The 12,800-nt window shown below is 45.1% G+C and overlaps 1 long non-coding RNA gene across 1 annotated transcript; it reads right to left on the reverse strand.

Moving 5' to 3' along the window:
- Positions 1 to 4: 4 nt before the first annotated feature.
- LOC136572025 (uncharacterized) lies at positions 5 to 12,271 on the reverse strand. Its single transcript, XR_010785743.1, has 6 exons — positions 12,194 to 12,271; positions 8,932 to 8,970; positions 6,481 to 6,504; positions 5,118 to 5,141; positions 2,359 to 2,376; positions 5 to 76 (listed from the first exon to the last, which is right to left on the reverse strand). It is a non-coding gene; the product is annotated as an uncharacterized lncRNA (long non-coding RNA).
- Positions 12,272 to 12,800: the final 529 nt, after the last annotated feature.

Below are 12,800 nucleotides of genomic sequence, written 5' to 3' on the forward strand. Positions count from 1 at the left end.
TCTTCTGAGGAACCATCATCTTTTTTTTCAGTTTCTACATCCCCGTGAGCGGGCCCATAGGGGTAAAGGAGTGGACCTGGAGGGGAAACACAAAGACGTGACAGAGCGAAATAATCCCAAATCCCCCCAGCACCAAGGAAACGCTCTGCAGTCATTGAGCTTTCCATATATGACCGCAATATGGAGCAATATGCCTAATGCTGCGCATAGTGAGAAAGCTGTCAATCAGCGGCTGGACAGGAGGAGACCACATCTCATGAGAACATCGGACCCTTCCTTCACAGCGCTGACCGTGAGCTCTCAGCCATAAGCTTTACCCACAATACACACCAAGTACAAGGAAACACAGGGGTGATAGCGGTGAGGAACCAAACTACAAGCAAGGCGGCATTCACAACTCATGAGGGCCCTGATCACAAGAGCTTACAATCTATGAGGAAATAGTGGGGGCACAAGAGCTTACAGTCTATGAGGAAATAGGGGGGGACACAAGAGCTTACAGTCTGGAGAGGGAATAGGGGAACACAAGAGCTTACAATCTATGAGGAAATAGGGGGGGGCACAAGAGCTTACAGTCTAGAGAGGGAATAGGGGGGCACAAGAGCTTACAGTCTATGAGCAAATATGGGGGGACATAAGAGTTTACAATCTATGAGGGAATAGGGGACACAAGAGCTTACAATCTATGAGGAAATAGGGGGACACAAGAGCTTACAGTCTATGAGGAAATAGAGGGAAACAAGAGCTTACAGTCTATGAGGAAATAGGGGGAAACAAGAGCTTACAGTCTATGAAGAAATAGGGGGACACGAGCTTACAGTCTATGAGGGGATAGGGGGACACAAGAGCTTACAGTCTATGGGGATATAGGGGGGACACAAGAGCTTACAGTCTATGAGGAAATAGGGGGAAACAAGAGCTTACAGTCTATGAGGAAATAGGGGGAAACAAGAGCTTACAGTCTATGAGGAAATAGGGGGGCACAAGAGCTTATAGTCTATGAGGAAATAGGGGGACACAAGAGCTTACAGTCTATGAGGAAATAGGGGGACACAAGAGCTTACAGTCTATGAGGAAATAGGGGGACACAAGAGCTTACAGTCTATGAGGAAATAGGGGGACACAAGAGCTTACAATCTATGAGGAAATAGGGGGAAACAAGAGCTTACAGTCTATGAGGAAATAGGGGAAACAAGAGTTTACAATCTATGAGGAAATAGGGGGGGGGGACACAAAAGCTTACAGTCTATGAGGATATAGGGGGACACAAGAGCTTACAATCTATGTGGAAATAGGGGGATACAAGATCTTACACTCTATAAGGAAATAGGGGGTCACAAGAGGTAGCAGTGCTTGCTCCGCACAATGTTTTGGACATCTTTTTTTTTTTTTTTTTCAAAGGTCCTGAATAAGTTAGTGCCCCCTCCCCTATTAAAGCGGTTGTCCCAGGGAAAGGAGGTAAATCCTCTGCACAAGACAGGAGATTACCATGTGATATCTGGGGGTCCGATCACTGGGACAGCCGCTGCTCATGAGAATGCAGGTCCCAGATGAATGGATCAGCAGTCACACATGTGCGCCCCTGCTCTTCTCATGTCTATGAGACTGCTGGAGAGAGGTGCGTACAAGTTATCGGCTGTCTCCGGCAGTCCCACCGACATTAAAGCAGCAGTTCTGAATGAGCGCAGCCTGTGCTCCACTCATTTGGCGATACTCAACACTGCAATTCTCGTGATTAGTCTCAGCATTAAAGGGGTTCTGACATGAGAAGAAAAAAAAATTTTCTTACCTTGCCTGGCCCAATCACCAGGCATGTCCCATCCATCGGGCATCTTCTTCTGTGGCTTCTAGAAGCAGAGCTGGAGCGGTCAAAATCACAGCTTCCTGCTCTGCTCCGTCCGTCAGCCACTTCCGAGGTGAACGGACGGGCGCCAGGTCACAAGCAGTGCTTGCTGTGGGTGGCCTGTCCATCCTGGCTGAACTCCAAGTTCTGCGCGTGCGCAGTGGAGAGACGGCCCGTCCGGACTCCTGTCAGAGGACACCTGTCTTCTGCTCCTGCGCGCAATCTGGGAGGGGGGCGGCCCGTCCTGGCTCGTCGGAGGAAGAAGAAACCTGCTGGGGGATGACCCCCACTGCACAACCACAACACAACAAAAAGGTAAGTATGAGGTTTTAATGCTTTAATACGCCAAAAATCGTGGGTTCCCTGTGTCCATTAGGCAGACCAGGGAACAATGGCTGTTAAAGCATAAAAACCTTATTCGTGTCAGAACCCCTTCAAGGCTCCCACTGATACACTTATCCTACACATAGGGGATCACTACTTTATTCCCAATATGATGCAGCAACTTACGGTACCTTGAAATGAATCTTGAACTGAAAAGCAAGTGCGGACAATGATTAGTAAGTGGGAAACAATAAAGAGTCCATAAACCAAAGTATCAGCTGAGCGCATAGATAACTTATTGAATGCTGCATGTGGGTGGTGTTACAACGCAGATTCAGCTCAGGATGAAGCAGAAGGAGTTACAAAAATATGCAATGTTTCTTTAAGAACAGAATAATGCAAACAAGTAAAGGTATAGTAACGAGCAAGCAATTAACGTTTACCATAGATATGCCCAATGCTAGCTGCAGGTAACTAAATAATACGATTATTAATGCTTTGTGCACTATACAAAGGAAATGGGATTGACACCAGAGTTTACACTCTATGAGGAGATAGGGGAGCCACAAGAGATTGTAGTCTATGGGTTAATGAGGGGGGGGGGGGGGTGCATAAGAGATTATGAGATTACATGAGGAAATAGTGGCACACAGGAGTTTACAATCTCTGAGGTATTAGGGGGGAAACAATAGTTTACAGTCTATGGGGAAATAGGGAGACACAAGAGCTTACAGTCTATAATGAAATAGGAGGCACAAGGGGTAGCAGTGCTTGTTCTGCACTATGGCTTCAACATCTTTTCTTTAAAAAATAGAAATATCATGAATAAGTTAGTGCCCCCTCCCCTATTAAAGCGGTTGTCCCAGGAAAAGGAGGTAAATCCTCTGCACAAGACAGGAGATTACTAACTGATAGCTGCTGGTGCGATCACTGGGACGGCCGCTGCTCATGAGAATGCAGGTCCCAGATGAATGGATCGGCAGTCACACATGTGCGCCACTGCTCTTCTCATGTCTATGAGACTGCTGGAGAGAGGTGCGTACAAGTTATCGGCTGTCTCCGGCAGTCCCACCGACATTAAAGAAGTAGTACTGAATGTGCGCAGCCTGTGCTCCACTCATTTGGCGATACTCAACACTGCAATTCTCGCGATTGGTGGGGGTCTCAGCATTAAGGCTCCCAATTATACATTTATCCTACGCATAGTGGATCACTACTTTTTTCTGGACCACCCCATTAGGCTTCGGTCACACGACCGTTTTTTGGTCCGATCTGCAGACGCGCTTGCGATCTGCAGATCTATAGACCAAATGCATCCCAATGGGATCGGTCACATGTCCGCTTTTTATGCGGATGTGCGATCAATTGTAGGACACAACGATTCGCAGAACGCGACTATGTGCGTTCTGCGCATTGCTGTGTTCTATATATGCGCTCAATGGGGCCGGTGGCAGCAGCGCCGACCCCATTGAGAACATATAGAAGACAAATCATTCTTCTCTGCCACAGCTGTAACAGCTGTGGCAGAGAAGAACAATGTTCGCCCATTGAATTCAATGGAGCCGGTAATACAGCCGGCTCCATTGAAAGCAATGGGCTGCCGGCGAGCTAGGGATGAATTTTCGGGAAGGGCTTAAAAATATAAGCCCTTCCCTGAAAATCATCCTAAAATGTGTAAAAATAAAAAAAATGTATACTCACCTTTTCCCTGCAGCCGGAGTTCAGCCGCATCTGGCCGGCAGTTCTCCTGAACTGCTCTGTGTAGTATTCAGCAGGCGGGGATTTAAAATCCCCGTCTGCTGAATGGGCTGCCTCTGATTGGTCACAGCCCTTACCAATCAGAGGCAGCTCTCACTCACCCATTCATGAATTCATGAATGGGTGAGCGAGTGCTGCCTCTGATTGGCTGAGCGCAGGGACCAATCAGAGGCAGCTCTCAGCTATTGAATGACAGCTGAGAGCTGCCCCTGATTGGTCCCTGAGCTCAGCCAATCAGAGGCAGCACTCACTCACCTATTCATGAATTCATGAATGGGTGAGTGAGAGCTGCCTCTGATTGGAGAGAGCTGTGACCAATCAGAGGCAGCCCATTCAGCAGGCGGGGATTTAAAATCCCCGCCTGCTGAATACTACACAGAGCAGTTCAGGAGAACTGCCGGCAGGGAACGGCTGAACTCTGGCTGCAGGGAAAAGGTGAATATACTTTTTTTTTTTTTTTTTTTTTTTTACACATTTTAGGATGATTTTCAGGGAAGGGCTTATATTTTTAAGCCCTTCCCAAAAATTCATCCCGCGCACGCCGGCAGCCCATTGCTTTCAATGGAGCCAGCTGTATTGCCGCCTCCATTGAATTCAATGGGCAAACGTCGTTCTCCTCTGCCACAGCTGTGGCACAGCTGTGGCAGAGGATAGCGGGCAGTCCGGGGCGGTTTCACTAAAAACGCTGCTAGGTGCAGCTTTTTCAGCGAATCGTCGGCCCCGGTCACGCGATTTGCGGATGCGCATCCGTTATGCGATCCGCAAATCTCGGGAAAAAACGGCCGTGTGACCGAGGCCTCAGGAGCACCTTATGGAAACAGCATTAATATATCCAAAAACTGAACCTGCAGTGGTGGTTTAGAGGAGGCGCCATTTACATGTAATATGTACATAAGAACCTATGTACACCAAATATATGATCCAGAGAACAGTGTCTATGGTCCGTCTCAGTTCTTGGATGACCGATAAGGGTGGCAAATGAATCAGAAAGTAGAGTGCAACATTGCAATACAAAATAATGGCGCACATGTCCCAAAAATGGGCGATATGGAGCACAAGGACTTCCCTCCAATTAGTTTAAAAAATGTCGGAAGTTCTAGTATTTCTGCAGCAGAAGAATGCTGAAGAACCGACACCTAGTGAATGACCCCCGTTATAATAATTCCCCATGTGATGCAGCAACTTATGGTACCTGTTTCCTGAAATGACTGCTGATCTGAAAAACAAATGCGGACAAAGATTAGTAAGTGGGAAACAAGAACGAATCCAGAAAGTATCAGCTGAGCTTATAGATAACTTATTGAATGCGGCGTGCGGTTGGTGATGAGACGCAGATTCAGGTTACGATGAAGCAGAAGGAGTCACAAAAATATGAAATGGTTCTTTAAGAACAGAATAATCCAAACGAGTAAGGGTATAGTAACGAGCAAGCAATTTAATTTTTATCGTAGATATGCCCAATGCTAGGTACGGCTAGCTAAATAATAAGATTATTAATACTCTGTGCACAACGCAAAGGAAATAGGGGGGACACGAGAGCTTACAGTCTATGAGGAAATAGGGGAGAAAAAAAGGGAAAACAATCTATGACGATGTAGGGGTGATACAAGAGCTTACAATCTATAAGGAAATAGGGGGGCACAAGAGCTTACAGTCTTCTATGAAAGAGGAGGGACAGCAGAGCTTACAATCTCTGAGGTAATAGGGGGGCACAAGGGGTAGCAGTTCTTGTTCTGCACTATGGTCTGGACATCTTTTCTTTAAAAAAAAAAAAGGTCCTTAATAAGTTAGTGCCCCCTCCTCTATTAAAGCGGTTGTCCCAGGGAAAGGAGGTAAATCCTCTGCACAAGACAGGAGATTACTATCTGATAGCTGGGGGTGCGATCACTGGGACAGCCGCTGCTCATGAGAATGCGGGTGCAGGATGAATGGATTGGCAGTCCCACATGTGCACCGCTGCTCTACTCATGTCTTCGAGACTGCTGGAGAGAGGTGAGTACAAGTTATCGGCTGTCTCCGGCAGTCCCACCGACATTAAAGAAGTAGTACTGAATGTGCGCAGCCTGTGCTCCACTCATTTGGCGACACTCCAATTCTCGTGATTGGTGGGGGTCTCAGCATTAAGGCTCCCAAAGATTATACATTTATCTTACACATAGTGGATCACTTTTTTTTTTGGATAGCCCCTTTAAGAACCCACTAATAGATCCAAAAAATGAACTTTCCACGGAGGTTTAGAGGAGGCGCCATTTTCATAAGAACCTATGTACACCGAAGATTTCATCCAGAGAACAGCGTCTAGCGTCCGTCTCAGTTCTTGGTTGACTAATAAGGTTGGGAAATGAATCAGAAAGCAGAGTGCAACATGGCGATACAAAATAATGGCGCACATGTCCCAAAAACAGGTGATATGGAGCACAAGGACTTCCCTCCAGCTGGTTAAAAAATTGTTAGAAATGCAAGTATTTCTGCAGCAGAAGAATGCTAAAGAACGGACACCTAGTGAATGACCCCCGTTATAATAATTCCCCATATGATGCAGCAATTTACCGTACCTGTTTCCTGAAATGACTGCTGAACTGAAAAACAAGTGCGGACAAAGATTAGTAAGTGGGAAACAATAACGTATCAGCTGAGCCCATAGATAACAGAAATGAATGGCGCATGCGGTTGGTGATGAGACGCAGATTCAGCTTACGATGAGTTAAAAAAATATACAACGTTTCTTTAAGAACAAATACGTAAGGGTATAGTAACGAGCTCCAGCAGTCCCACCAACGTTAAAGAAGTAGTACTGAACGTCCGCGACCTGTGCTCCGTTCATTTGGCGACACTCAACACTCCAATTCTCATGACTGGAGGGGTCTCAGCATTAAGACTCCCACCAATACATTTATCCTATGCATAGTGAATCACTACTTTTTTCTGGACCACCCCTTTAACCCCTTCATGATGCGGCCCTTTTTATTCCATTTTCGGTTTTTCCTCCCCCCCTCAAAAAAATCATAACTCCTTTATTTATCCATCAACGTCGCTGTATGAGGGCTTGTTTTTTGTGGGACGAGTTGTATTTTTCAATGGTGCTATTTAATGTACCATATAATATACTGAAAAACTTTTAAAAAATTCTAAGTGGGGTAAAATGAAAAAAAAAACGACATTCCGCTATCTTTCAGTGCGTCTTGTTTCTACGGCGCACAAACTGCAACACAAATGACATGATAACTTTATCCTATGGGTCAGTACGATTGCTAAGATACCAAACCTGTATAGGTTTTTTTTACTGTACTCTTTTTTTTCAAAGACATTACATTTTTTTCAATTATTTTCTGCGGTCATTTTGTGTGCAATAACTTTTTTATTTTTCCGTCGATGTAGTTCAGCAATGGCTCATTTTTTGCAAAATGTCCTGTAGTTTCCGTTAGTACTAATTCGGAGTACATACGACTTTTTGATCACTTTTTATTGCGTTTTTTCTGGGACACAGGGTGACTGAAAAAGTGCATTTCTGGCGTTCTTTTTTTTTTTCTTCGGACGACGTTCACTGTGCAGGGTAAATAATGCACTAGTTTGATAGATAGGACTTTTACGGACGCGGCGATACCAAATACGGTATGTATTTTTATTTTATTATTTAGGCGTTTTAATTATAGATATAGCAAATGGGGGGTGATTTAAACTTTTGTTACTTTTTTTTTTTTACAATTAAAAAACTTTATTGCTCTTTTTTTCACTTTACTTTTAAGTCCCCCTGCGGGACTACAATATGAGATATTTTGATCGCTCCTGCAGTATGACGTAATGCTATAGCATTACGTCATACTGCATCCTGACAGGCAGCCTATCAAGCCACCCCACAGGGATGGCTTGATAGGCAGTCTCTCAAGGCAGCCCTGGGGCCTTTCGGAAGGTCGCCGGCAGCAATGACACCTGCACGGCTCCCCCGATCTCACCGTGGGGGGGGCGTACGGGACCCCCGAACAGCGTTTGGGGGCTTTAAATGCCGCTGTCACAATTGACGGCGGCATTAAAAGGGTTAACAGCAGCGATAGGCCGAACGGCCGATCGCGGCTATTGACCGCGGGTGTCAGCTGTACTGAACAGCTGACGCCCGCGCTGTATGCAGAGAGGTCGCCCCGCGACCTCTCTGCATACATACCCCGACGCTCCAGGACGTAAATGTACGTCCTGGAGCGGGAAGGTGTGATTTACATGTCATATGTACATAAGAACCTATGTACACCGAAGATGTAGTCCAGAGAACAGTGTCTAGGGTCCGTCTCAGTTATCGGATGACCGAAAAGGGTGGCAAACCAATCAGAAAGCAACATTGCGATACAAAATAATGGCGCACATGTCCCCAAAACAGGCAATATTGAGCACAAGGACTTCCCTCCAGTTGGTAAAAAAGTGTCAGAAGTGCTACTGAGTTTCTCCGAAAATAAGACCTACCCCCATAATAAACCCTACCCTGATTTTTTTGGGGGGGGATGGGCTTGAAGTATAACACCCCACCCACCGCCACCCCCGAAAGTAAGCCCTAGCTACACTACATGAAAAAAGAATACATAAATACTCACCTTGCTTGATGAGCCAATCACAGCCATTCAATGAATGACATCATTGAAAGGCTGTGATTGGCTCACAGAGCGCCATCTGTGATTGGCTTAGGCCGCAGTCCTGAGCCAATCACAGCAATCTCTTGCTGGAGCCGGGGTATTCAACCCACGTTACCAGGAAGAGAATGCTTTCAGTACTGAGGACGACACGGAAGACTGCCGGAAAGCAGTGAGAGGGACCTGGATGGCGCCTGCTATGTAAGCATTAAGACATCCCCCCAAAATAAGACACTGTGCCTCTTTTGGGACAAAAATTAATATAAGACAGGGTCTTATTTTTGGGGAAACACAGTATTATTTCTGTAGCAGAAGAATGCTAAAGAACTGACACCTAATGACTGACCCTCTTCATAATAATTCCCCATCTGATGCAGCAACTTACGGTACCTTGTTCCTCAAATGGGTTTGAGAGAACTGATGGCAGAGCTGAAAAACAGGTGCGGACAAAGATTAGTAAATAGGAAACAACAAAGAATCCATAAGCCAAAGTATCAGCTGAGCTCAAAGATAACTTATTGAATGCCGCGTGTGGGTGGTGTTGCGACACAGATTCAGCTTACGATGAAGCAGAAGGGATCTGGATGGAATATATATATATACAACTGTACACACATGAAATGGCACAAACATAGCGAGACTAATTTGATCTTAAAACAATATAAGACAAGATGAGCAGAGAAGTAAATACTTAATTAGTCCACTAGTAAGAACAGTTTTATGATCACAGGTCTGTGTGTTTTCTTTCCTTCAGACCTGCAAATAAGGAAGATGGAACAATACATTTGCAGCGCCACCTATTGGATGGCAGCATTCCTTCAAATCAATGTACATCATACACGGATCAGGAAATCCCAGGAGAAAACTTGTCATGTCTTCTGTGAAGACTGGGACCTTTCCTGCAGGACAATGATCCCAAGCATACCTCAAAGTCCACCAAGGCTTGGTTTCAGAAGAAGTCCTGGAAGATTCTGGAGTAGCCATCATGGTTACCTGACTTTAAACCCATAGAAAATATTTGGTGGGACGTGAAGAGCACAGTCATAGCACACAAACCCAAGAATATCAGTGAACTGAAGGAATTGCCCAGGAGGAACAGGGTATGATTCCAGTTGGTATCTGTTTATGCATCATGTTTGCAGCAAGTCACAACAGCAAAACGTTTCCTACTACCGTAAGTACTGAAGACCCTTGTCATGAAGGGGTCGAATAATTCTGAGACTGCAGTAGTCATTAAAAATCCCAATTAGTGTCGACTCTAGAGAAACTACTTGTTATATTAATTGTATTCAGCTATTTATATTGTTCTTTTTTAATTGTTTTTGTGCAAACAGATGAAAGTTTGTAAATTTGGCAAATAAACCTGATTTGTAATGGAGGCTGAATCATTTTTATTCCAACTGCATAACTTACACTATAAAAGAAGGGAGAGGTGGAGATGATGGAAACCTTTATATATGCTATAGGTGGAAAGAAAGGACAGGAGAAGACATGATAGAAACCTTTATATATGTTACAGGAGGAGAGAAGGGAGAGGGGGACGTGGTGGAAACCTTTATGTATATTACAGGAGGAGAGAAGGGAGACAGGGACATGATGAAAACCTTTATATATGTTACAGGGGGAGAGAAGAGAGAGGGAGATGATGGAAACCAGGGGCATAACTATAGAGGATGCAGGGGATGCGGTTGCACCCGGGCCCAGGAGCCTTGGGGGGCCCATAAGGCCTCTCTTCTCCATATAGGAAGCCCAGTACTAAGAATAAAGTATTATAGTTGGGGGCCCGTTCCAGGTTTTGCATTGGGGCCCAGGAGCTTCAAGTTACGCCTCTGATGGAAACCTTTATATATGTTACAGGAGGAGAGAAGGGAGAGGAGGGACATGATGGAAACCTGTATATATATTACAAGAGGGGAGAGGGGGACATGATGGAAACCTTTATATATGTTACAGGTGGAGAGAAGGGAGAGGGGACATGATGGAAACCTTTATATATATTACAGGAGGAGAGAAGGGAGAGGGGGATATGATGAAAACCTTTATATATATTACAGGAGGAGAGAAGGGAGAGGGGGATATGATGGAAGCCTTTATACAGTTACAGGAGGGAAGAAGAGAGAGGGAGACATGATGGAAACCTTTATATATGTTACAGGAGGAGAGAAGAGAGAGGAAGACATGATGAAAACCTTTATATATATTACAGGAGGAGAGAAGGGAGAGGGGGATATGATGAAAGCCTCTATGTATGTTACAGGAGGAGAGAAGGGAGAGGAGGACGTGATGGAAACCTTTATATATGTTACAGGAGGAGTGAAGGGAGAGGGGGGATGTGATGGAAACCTTTATATATGTTACAGGAGGAGAGAAAAGAGAGGGGGGACATTATGGAAACCATTATATATGTTACAGGAGGAGTGAAGAGAGAGGGGGCATGATGGAAACCTTTATATATGTTACAGGAGGAGTGAAGGGAGAGGGGGGACATGATGAAAACCTTTATATATGTTACAGGAGGAGAGAAAAGAGAGGGGGGACATTATGGAAACCTTTATATATGTTACAGGAGGAGTGAAGAGAGAGGGGGGACATTATGGAAACCTTTATATATGTTACAGGAGGAGTGAAGAGAGAGGGGGGCATGATGGAAACCTTTATATATGTTACAGGAGGAGTGAAGAGAGAGGGGGGGCATGATGGAAACCTTTATATATGTTACAGGAGGAGTGAAGGGACATTATGGAAACCTTTATATATGTTACAGGAGGAGTGAAGAGAGAGGGGGCATGATGGAAACCTTTATATATGTTACAGGAGGAGTGAAGGGAGAGGGCGGACATGATGGAAACCTTTATATATGTTACAGGAGGAGAGAAAAGAGAGGAAGGACATTATGGAAACCATTATATATGTTACAGGAGGAGTGAAGGGAGAGGAGGGACATGATGGAAACCTTTATATATGTTACAGGAGGAGTGAAGGGAGAGGGGGACATTATGGAAACCTCTGTCCTCTTATAAACACTATTCAGCACTATTATAAGCTGTTACTTTTAGAGTTATTGACCCATTAAAGGAGATGTCCCGAGGCAGCAAGTGGGGTTATACACTTCTGTATGGCCATAATAATGCACTTTGTAATGTACATTGTGCATTAATTATGAGCCATACAGAAGTTATAAAAAGTTTTTTACTTACCTGCTCCGTTGCTGGCGTCCTCGTCTCCATGGTGCCGACTAATTTTTGGCCTCCGATGGCCAAATTAGCCGCGCTTGCGCAGTCCGGGTCTTCTGCTGTTCTCTATGGGGCTCCGTGTAGCTCCGTGTAGCTCCGCCCCGTCACGTGCCGATTCCAGCCAATCAGGAGGCTGGAATCGGCAGTGGACCGCACAGAAGAGCTGCGGTCCACGAAAATAGAGGATCCCGGCGGCCATCTTCAGCGGTAAGTATTGAAGTCACCGGACCGCCGGGATTCAGGTAAGCGCTGTGCGGGTGGTTTTTTTAACCCCTGCATCGGGGTTGTCTCGCGCCGAACGGGGGGGGGGTTTAAAAAAAAAAAAACCCGTTTCGGCGCGGGACATCTCCTTTAAGTAAAAATCAATAGTATTTTATGCTGAAAGTTTTAGCCATGAGACCCGCTGTCCATTTACTTACCCAGGAGCAGGAGCGTTAAACCGTACCAGGTTCCCATGTTTGTGGTTGCTTCACCTCTGAAACACAGGAGGATGATGGGGGTTAGTGCACAATGATAAGAACTTCAGAACACCTGTAAGTATTGTAATGCAGTGAAGAGTGTTGAAACACTAGCACATCAGGAGCCCAATTCCTAGTCTATCGTGTGCAGTGCTGTCTGCTGAGCTGCTCAATGTCGTGTGCGATACCGTCTGCTAAGCTCCTGTATCTAATCCTATCATGTGTGATACTGTCTGTAGACCTGTTGTATCTAATCCTATCATGTGTGATATCGTTTGTTGAGCTGCTGTATTCAAACCTATTCTGCACAATGCCATCTGCTAAGCTGCTGCACCCAAGCTTATTCCGTGTGATGCTGTCTGTTGGACTGCTGAATCCAATCCGTTCATGTGAGATGCTGTCTGCAGAACTATGTATCTAATCCTACCATGTGTGATACTGTTTAACTATCCGGATATAAAAAGGGAAATTCAAACCTGCGGATCTCATAAAGGTAACGAGTTTCTGTCAATAACTAAAGATAATTACCTTATTGAACTTGTACAGAACCTACTAGAGCACATGTGTC

Source organism: Eleutherodactylus coqui, chromosome 6, assembly GCF_035609145.1.
Source record: "Eleutherodactylus coqui strain aEleCoq1 chromosome 6, aEleCoq1.hap1, whole genome shotgun sequence".
In the NCBI taxonomy this organism is placed as follows: domain Eukaryota; kingdom Metazoa; phylum Chordata; class Amphibia; order Anura; family Eleutherodactylidae; genus Eleutherodactylus; species Eleutherodactylus coqui.